Here is a 6,852-nt window from a genome sequence, read left to right as displayed (position 1 = left end):
GATTAATAGCTTAGATGCTGGTGTGGTTAGGTTAGAGGTAATGCATACCATGTGATTTTTCAGTGTATTTTTCTACTTTGTGCTGGATTGTTTTAGAAAGCTCTTGAGCAAGGAAGTCTTCACAAGAATTGGTGAGAGAAATTACAGCAGATAAAAAGAATTTAAAAAATTAAAAGAAAAAGAAAACTCTTGGGTTTACATCACCAAGATGAATACAAGTAGTTACATCAGGTGAGACAATTCTTCTCCTTCTCCATCCTTCAGCGCTATTTCCAAAGCCATGGTCACACAGAAAAGTAGCCCCTTGCCCTCTGCCACAGCCTGCCCGTATAGAGACACGAGCTTATTTGGAGAGTGACATACTTGAGGCCATCCACATTGCCACACCAAAGGTCTAGCTTCTTCCATATCCTGCTTCAAGCAGTCACTGTAAGTGCGTACCTGGGAAAAAATATCCACAGGCCAAGTATATGTGACACTTCTCTTTCTTTAACACTCTGCCAGTCTCCAAGTATTTCCACTTCAGGATGTTTCTTGCACTTGCATGTGTTTCTGTGTATTTAGTTAACCCTAGTGGCCCTTGGACACATAACCCTGCACTATGGCAGCATCCTTTGGCAAGAAGTTTCACAGACCTGTTGCCTGACTAATCATCTCCCACTGTCTGTTTTTAACCTGGTTCCCACTCTGAATTTGATGCTCTTTTGTTCTAGAACTGGACGACAGTGAGCTCGATCAGCCCCTCTCTGGTATTCATGATTTTATAGGTAGATGTCTACAAGATCCCCTAAATTTCTCTCTTTTGCAGGTTGAGGTGTCCTCACCTACTCAGCAGTTCCCTATACAGAAACCATTCCTTATCTTTGAACATCCTTGACTTACCCTGCCCCAACTCCATTATACCTGTTCTGGGATTACAGGACCAGAATTACATACGGTATTCAAAAGGTGATCAAAACACCGATTTATTCAGTGGCACTGTGATATCCTCTGGTTTGTTCTCTGTTCCTTGCTAGCTTTTGGCTTGCCTTTTTTTTGGTCACTGTTTCACACTAAGCTGACATTTTCTTGGCACTGTCTGTCACAACTCTAAGACCTCTCTCCTAAGAAGTCATCATCCACTCAGAGTCCATTCTTTTATGTGGAAAGCTCGGATGATATTTCCCCTTGTGGAACACTTTATATTTAATTTCCCTACACTGAATTTCATGTTGGTTTCTCACCCAATCACTCAGATCTTTCCACAGCTCTTCACACTCAGCACTTCTACTTGCTACCCCCAGTGTCGTCATCCTGCAGCTCACCCCCTTTCCTGGATTGTTTATGAATACATTGGCTAGCACAGATCCCTGCATGACTTCCAATAGTTTGACCTCGCATTTACTTATTCTTGCCAGAAGCTTCTCTTATGAAATGGCTGCATAGTTTCCTTGAAACTTTGATAAAGATTGTGAAATAATTGAACACATATTTATATGTGTACATATAGCTTGAAAAGAAAAAGAAAATGGCATTTTCCATTTTACAACAGTGGCAGCATGCTAGCTTTTAATGAGGTCAAGGCACAAATCCTTAAGTCAGACTTCCACTTCATGGTGTTCCTCAGCTTGCCCAGTTGTAATGACCTTTCTGTAGTTCAAATAATTATTTTAAAGCTTCTTGCCATGCCACAGTAACAAAAAGAGGAATAAATAGGATTCCCTTCTGACAAAAACCTGTCTGTTCCAGTTGGGTGCAATAACTCCCCTTTCAACACAGTGTTTTTAAACATGTTGACCAGGTACATTTCTCAGCGTCACATCAGGGAGGGAAAATATCCACGAGTCATCTTGCTCCTGGCTGAGGAGGACCTTCTGCATCTACTTGTTCTTCTGAGGCTGACATTGCTCAGTTGCAGGGGGGGTTGTGCAGGATTGGGTCTTACAGCAGCACTTCTGCAGGAATAGGTGGCGATTTGATAGTAATCTTTCAGAAAAAAGAGGCTGCATGGTACCAGAAACCTGACTACTGACTAGAATGTTTTTTGCATCGGATAACATGTATTAATTTGCATAGAAGCCAGAAGCATGATGAGAGTGCTGTATTGTAGGTTTCCATGATAAACATCTAGCTTGCAGTAGTTTAGGTTTCCTTTGTGCCAAGCAGCAGCCAAGCAGGCTGCTATGCAGCATTTTTCAGGTGGGGGCACCCAGACATAGATGTGGACTGGAAGGTCCTGATTTGTCATCACTGACACCCATTGACAGCTTCTCCTCTGATTTCTAAAGGATTTTAAAACACAATGAATGGTACTGTGCTATTCAAATGGCACAAAAAGTGATCAGCCTTTCCTACCAAGAGTGAGTTCACGGCACTTCCACACACTGATCCTGTGTGTGCTGGCATTGCTTTGATCCTATTTCTATTTCCTTGTTTTTCTGTAAGCTTTCACACACTTTTATCACAGTCTGTGATGTTTGTAATGAGGGCACAAAGCTCAGCTAGCAAACCCAGACTCAGTGAATACAAGTTTAGATCATTTATACCAGAAAGGTGCCATAAAAATTACATAATCTGAGCAGAAAGTACAGTAGGAGTCCTTCACAAATTACATCATCCCTCTCTGTAAATTTGTACTAGACATAGAGCAAAGACAAAATAATTTCTAGGGCACACCAAGGCTAATACAGGGAGATTAAATACAGTCAGCAAACCAAAACAGCATCTGGACTCAGTGTTAATGGAACATTTCAGTATGGAGTTATAATGCAGTATAATGCAGTAATGTTAGCTGATTTTTCACAGACTGATAGTTATACATCATTAAAGCTTTTTATGCGCTGATCAGCAGCTCTGAGTGCTGCTGCTGCTTGCAGTCTAGAATCAGCCATGAATAAAATTGTTTTTAATGTCTTGAGTGCAGGAGTGCATTTTCAGAGGTTACAAAGAAAACCTAGAATTGAAAATACTAATTCTGCCATAGCCTTATTCTAGCCATGCATGACACCACAACACAGCTATTCCTTCTTCCAGAAATAGCTGTCTTGAAAGGGAAGGCATTTCCTTCGGAATAAGAATCTGCCAAGAAGGATTTTAAAACCTAAGCTTTGTTTACTTGGTCGTTTGTCCTGTCGTGAGTCACGTCTCGCAGCAGAGCCCAAGGCTCTGGCTGGACAACCACTGTTGAGAAAATAAGTCAGATATGTGTTGCTGCATATTATCTTCATTAATTTACACTGTAGTATCACTCCAAGCACCACTTGTAGACTGCCGTGCAAGATGTTGTGGAGATGCTATTCCCGTTCTGTATAGGTCCTGTGATCAAACATTGCCAAGATGGACTTGCATCGTATTTTCTCTTAAGAAGAGCGTAAGATTGTTTCTATCTCTTATACATATATTATCCTGTCTGTTCAGTGGCACCTCCATCTATTTAAGATGCCACCCTCCATTTATACAACACTTCAATACTCCACACACTTTGCACATCCTTTCTTCACCCGTATTTGGGCCAGCAAGTTAATGCCAACAGTGCACTGCACCATGCCCCATGTAGTTAGGTGAAGAAATTATGCCAAGAAAATTAATGGGACTGAGGGACACAATGTTGTTTTTCCAGAATGGACTGCAACTGGGACACCAGGCTATCCCATTAGCATTATCACCTGCTGAACTGCAGTTTGCAGAGATTACAAAACTTCTGGGTTTTTTACATACCTACAAAGGTTAAATTAAAAAAATAATAGCACCTTGTAGTAATATATGAGGCTGCTGATTCTCTATTGTTCTTACATAAATTGGGAGTAAAAGCTGTAAAATAAAGAAGTTGAGTTTTCCTTTGCTGAGGGTCAACACTGTTAGTCTAAAGCAATGCAGTCAATAATGCTACAGTTTGCTGCAAGTAAAACAAAACGACCCTCAAGAGGTGTGGTGCAGAAATGTCTTTCTCAGCAAAAGCCCCTTTGTAACAGTACTGGTACTTTACAGTCAGAGCCAAGGCGAAGATATTATAATATTAACATTTTTTCCCATACAGCCCAGAAGGTGCTTGTCTTGAACACAGAAACAAGTGTCATCAGGCCTCATGATAGTTACTGTGCTCCTTCAGGATCTCACATAGAGTAGTTTTTGAAATGGTTCTTAAATCTCATAATGAGGAACATTGTGCTGTCATGGGGTTCTCAATGTGAATACAGCAGCCTAATTTCATGTGGAGCATAGGAAAGGGGCACGAACGAGGTGGGTGTATTACACCCAGCTAGTGCCCTTTTGGGTAGTACTGTAGCTCCGCGTCCTCTGTAAGAGCCACATCACACAGCCAGGCTGCAGGATGAATGCTGCCCGTCACCAAACAGACCCTCACAGGCTTGACATATGCCTATCTGTAATGGGATTACTTACCCCTGTTAGGTAAGCAAAAAGCGAAAGGAAAGCTTTGCTGCTTTAGAGCCTGAATTCGTTTGCTTACATACCCTAGACACAGTGTGATATGAAAACACAGCACTCTGAAGTGAAGAAGTTGCCCAAACGGAAATGCAACGACCCCATGTCACTTTTTAAAAATACATATGTGGATAACCTGTGATTAAGAATTAGAGGAATATTGCCACTAATTGGAGAAGATTAAGAGACTGCTGGGAAAGATGACCACAGGGATTGAGTCATCTTTTCTTGCAAGGGACAGCTGTGGAGATTGAGATTTGTTAGTCTGGAAAGAGATGAACTGGGGGAAGCATGGTAGAAATCTATGAAGCATGAATGGTTTGAAGAGGCATTTTTGGCTGAAGGATGCTGTGGGTGCTAAAGGGCTACTGAGGTTCAAAGCGCGAGTGTACAAGCCTGGGACAGCAAAGTCCAAGGAGCGTTATGTCCAGCTCAGGAAGTCTCTGAGCCTCAAATGATTGGAAAATGGGAGAACACTTGGAGGAAGCATCATATATATGATTGCCCTTTTAATGCATACCCCTTCCCTAGGGACCTGCCATGACCCACTAGGCAATGGTCTTTGGTCTGACGCAGCACAATTGCTCTTGCATTGTATGACTTCCTTGGGGCTGTGACTTGTAAGCTTGCCCAGGTGATCTGACTGTCTTTTCCTCCATCAACAAAATGGTTTCTTACATCAAGACTGCTGTGGAGAATCAAGGATAAGAGTGGAAAGTAACAGTTATATTGCTTTTAATGTTGCAGCTACTGGACATGTATTTCATTCTTTATTAGGCACTGTGCCTTGGGACTGTTGTTACATGCAAAGCTGCAGAGAGAAGTGAGTCTTGTTTTTTACTAAAAATAGGTCAAGGAAACAGAATTTAACCTTTTAAATAATTGGATTCTATCCAGAATAATTATTTTTGCCATCAGCATGAGTTTGAAGTGCAAAGAACACAGGACGTTCTTGCAAATTGATTAATTTGCAGTTAAAATGGACTGTCTTCATTTGACAATGCAAGCATTTATTTCATGGAAGAAGATAAACATATTTATTGGGAATAAACACTGGTATACTGAACTAAATGGTCTACAGTGATGACAATGGATTTTGTGTGACTAACCTGAGACAGAACAGAAGATCTTCATTTCCAAAATACTCTAAGCCTACCTCAAATTACTTGTTTTAATTCTGTGTGCCCTAAAATACTGTTTTATTTTCACTCTTATTTTTAATATAGGATAATAGGCTTCTTTAAGAAGAAGAAGAAGACATAACTTCATTTCCTTTGGGAAAGATGGATGCCAGACTCACTTCTAGGAAATACGCCAAAAGAATACGCTTCCTTCCCTGGTTCCAAAGCATGTGTTGTACTAACAATTATTTCAGTGAGATTGATGGGCTAGAGCAATTAAGCACACAGACATTAGCAGCCTGACCAAAAATCCCTCCATTAAGCATTCAATTTAAGAATTCCAGTATCAGTGTGCTGATGATGCAGTAAACAGGTGTAAGAATCACAAAAGTATCTTGCTTCTGAGAAGTTAGGAAAAACCTGAATTCAGGAAAAACTCATAAATAAGTGTCTCCAATAACTCATGCCTTTTGTTATCTTTTTTATAAACTTATCATTTTAGACATCATGGTATCTAAGTTTTCCTAAGACCTTCCTCAGTAGTTACTAACAGAAGGTCAATCAAGTCGTGATGTACTGTAGCAAAAAAATATCTTTGGGGTACACCACAGGTAAGCAGCGCTGAAATGCATCAGACAGCATTGTTTTTGCATCAGATGCAGATCAGAAAGTAGGAAAGGAGCATAAGGACTTGGCTACCGTGATCATTGCTCACTTACTTACATAGTCTGAGACATCCAAAGGGACTGCGTGTATTTAAGACTTTACTCTCGCTAGTGTTTAGCCTTAGTTACCCCTAACTGAGGAGCTGCTGTGTTCAACAAGAAATTATGTAACTGAATTTTCTTTTGATGTTTTAATGAAGATGATCTCATGGAAAAGGAGCGCAGATGGGAGGGTAAGACATCCTTTGCAGAGAAGCACATTTGCTACATCTTGCTTGGAAGTGGAACAATGATGTACCCAGATGTTGTAGCAGGGATCAACCACCATCCGCCATTACAGCTGAGAGAAACTGCTGGAGCTGGAAAAACAGGAGGCTCGGTCTTAAAAACTGGAACAGGAATTTTAGGTATCAGATGGCCAGACTGCACTGTCAAATGTCATCATCTGAAGTGTGTATCTTCCTATAAATGAAGGGGCGGGATGCTTTTCACAGGTGTGGCTGAAAACTCCATGCAGCAACACCTCCAATGGGACAAGGAAGAGCAAGCCAAGTTGCTATTCCCTAATATAACATCAGCTGGCAACGGTGATGGTGTTTCAATCCTTGAACTCCTCACTGAATGGTGGTAAATTAACTGAAAGA

Source organism: Ciconia boyciana, chromosome 4 (assembly GCF_034638445.1).
Source record: "Ciconia boyciana chromosome 4, ASM3463844v1, whole genome shotgun sequence".
Classification (NCBI taxonomy): Eukaryota; Metazoa; Chordata; class Aves; order Ciconiiformes; family Ciconiidae; genus Ciconia; species Ciconia boyciana.
This window is presented reverse-complemented; position numbering follows the sequence as displayed.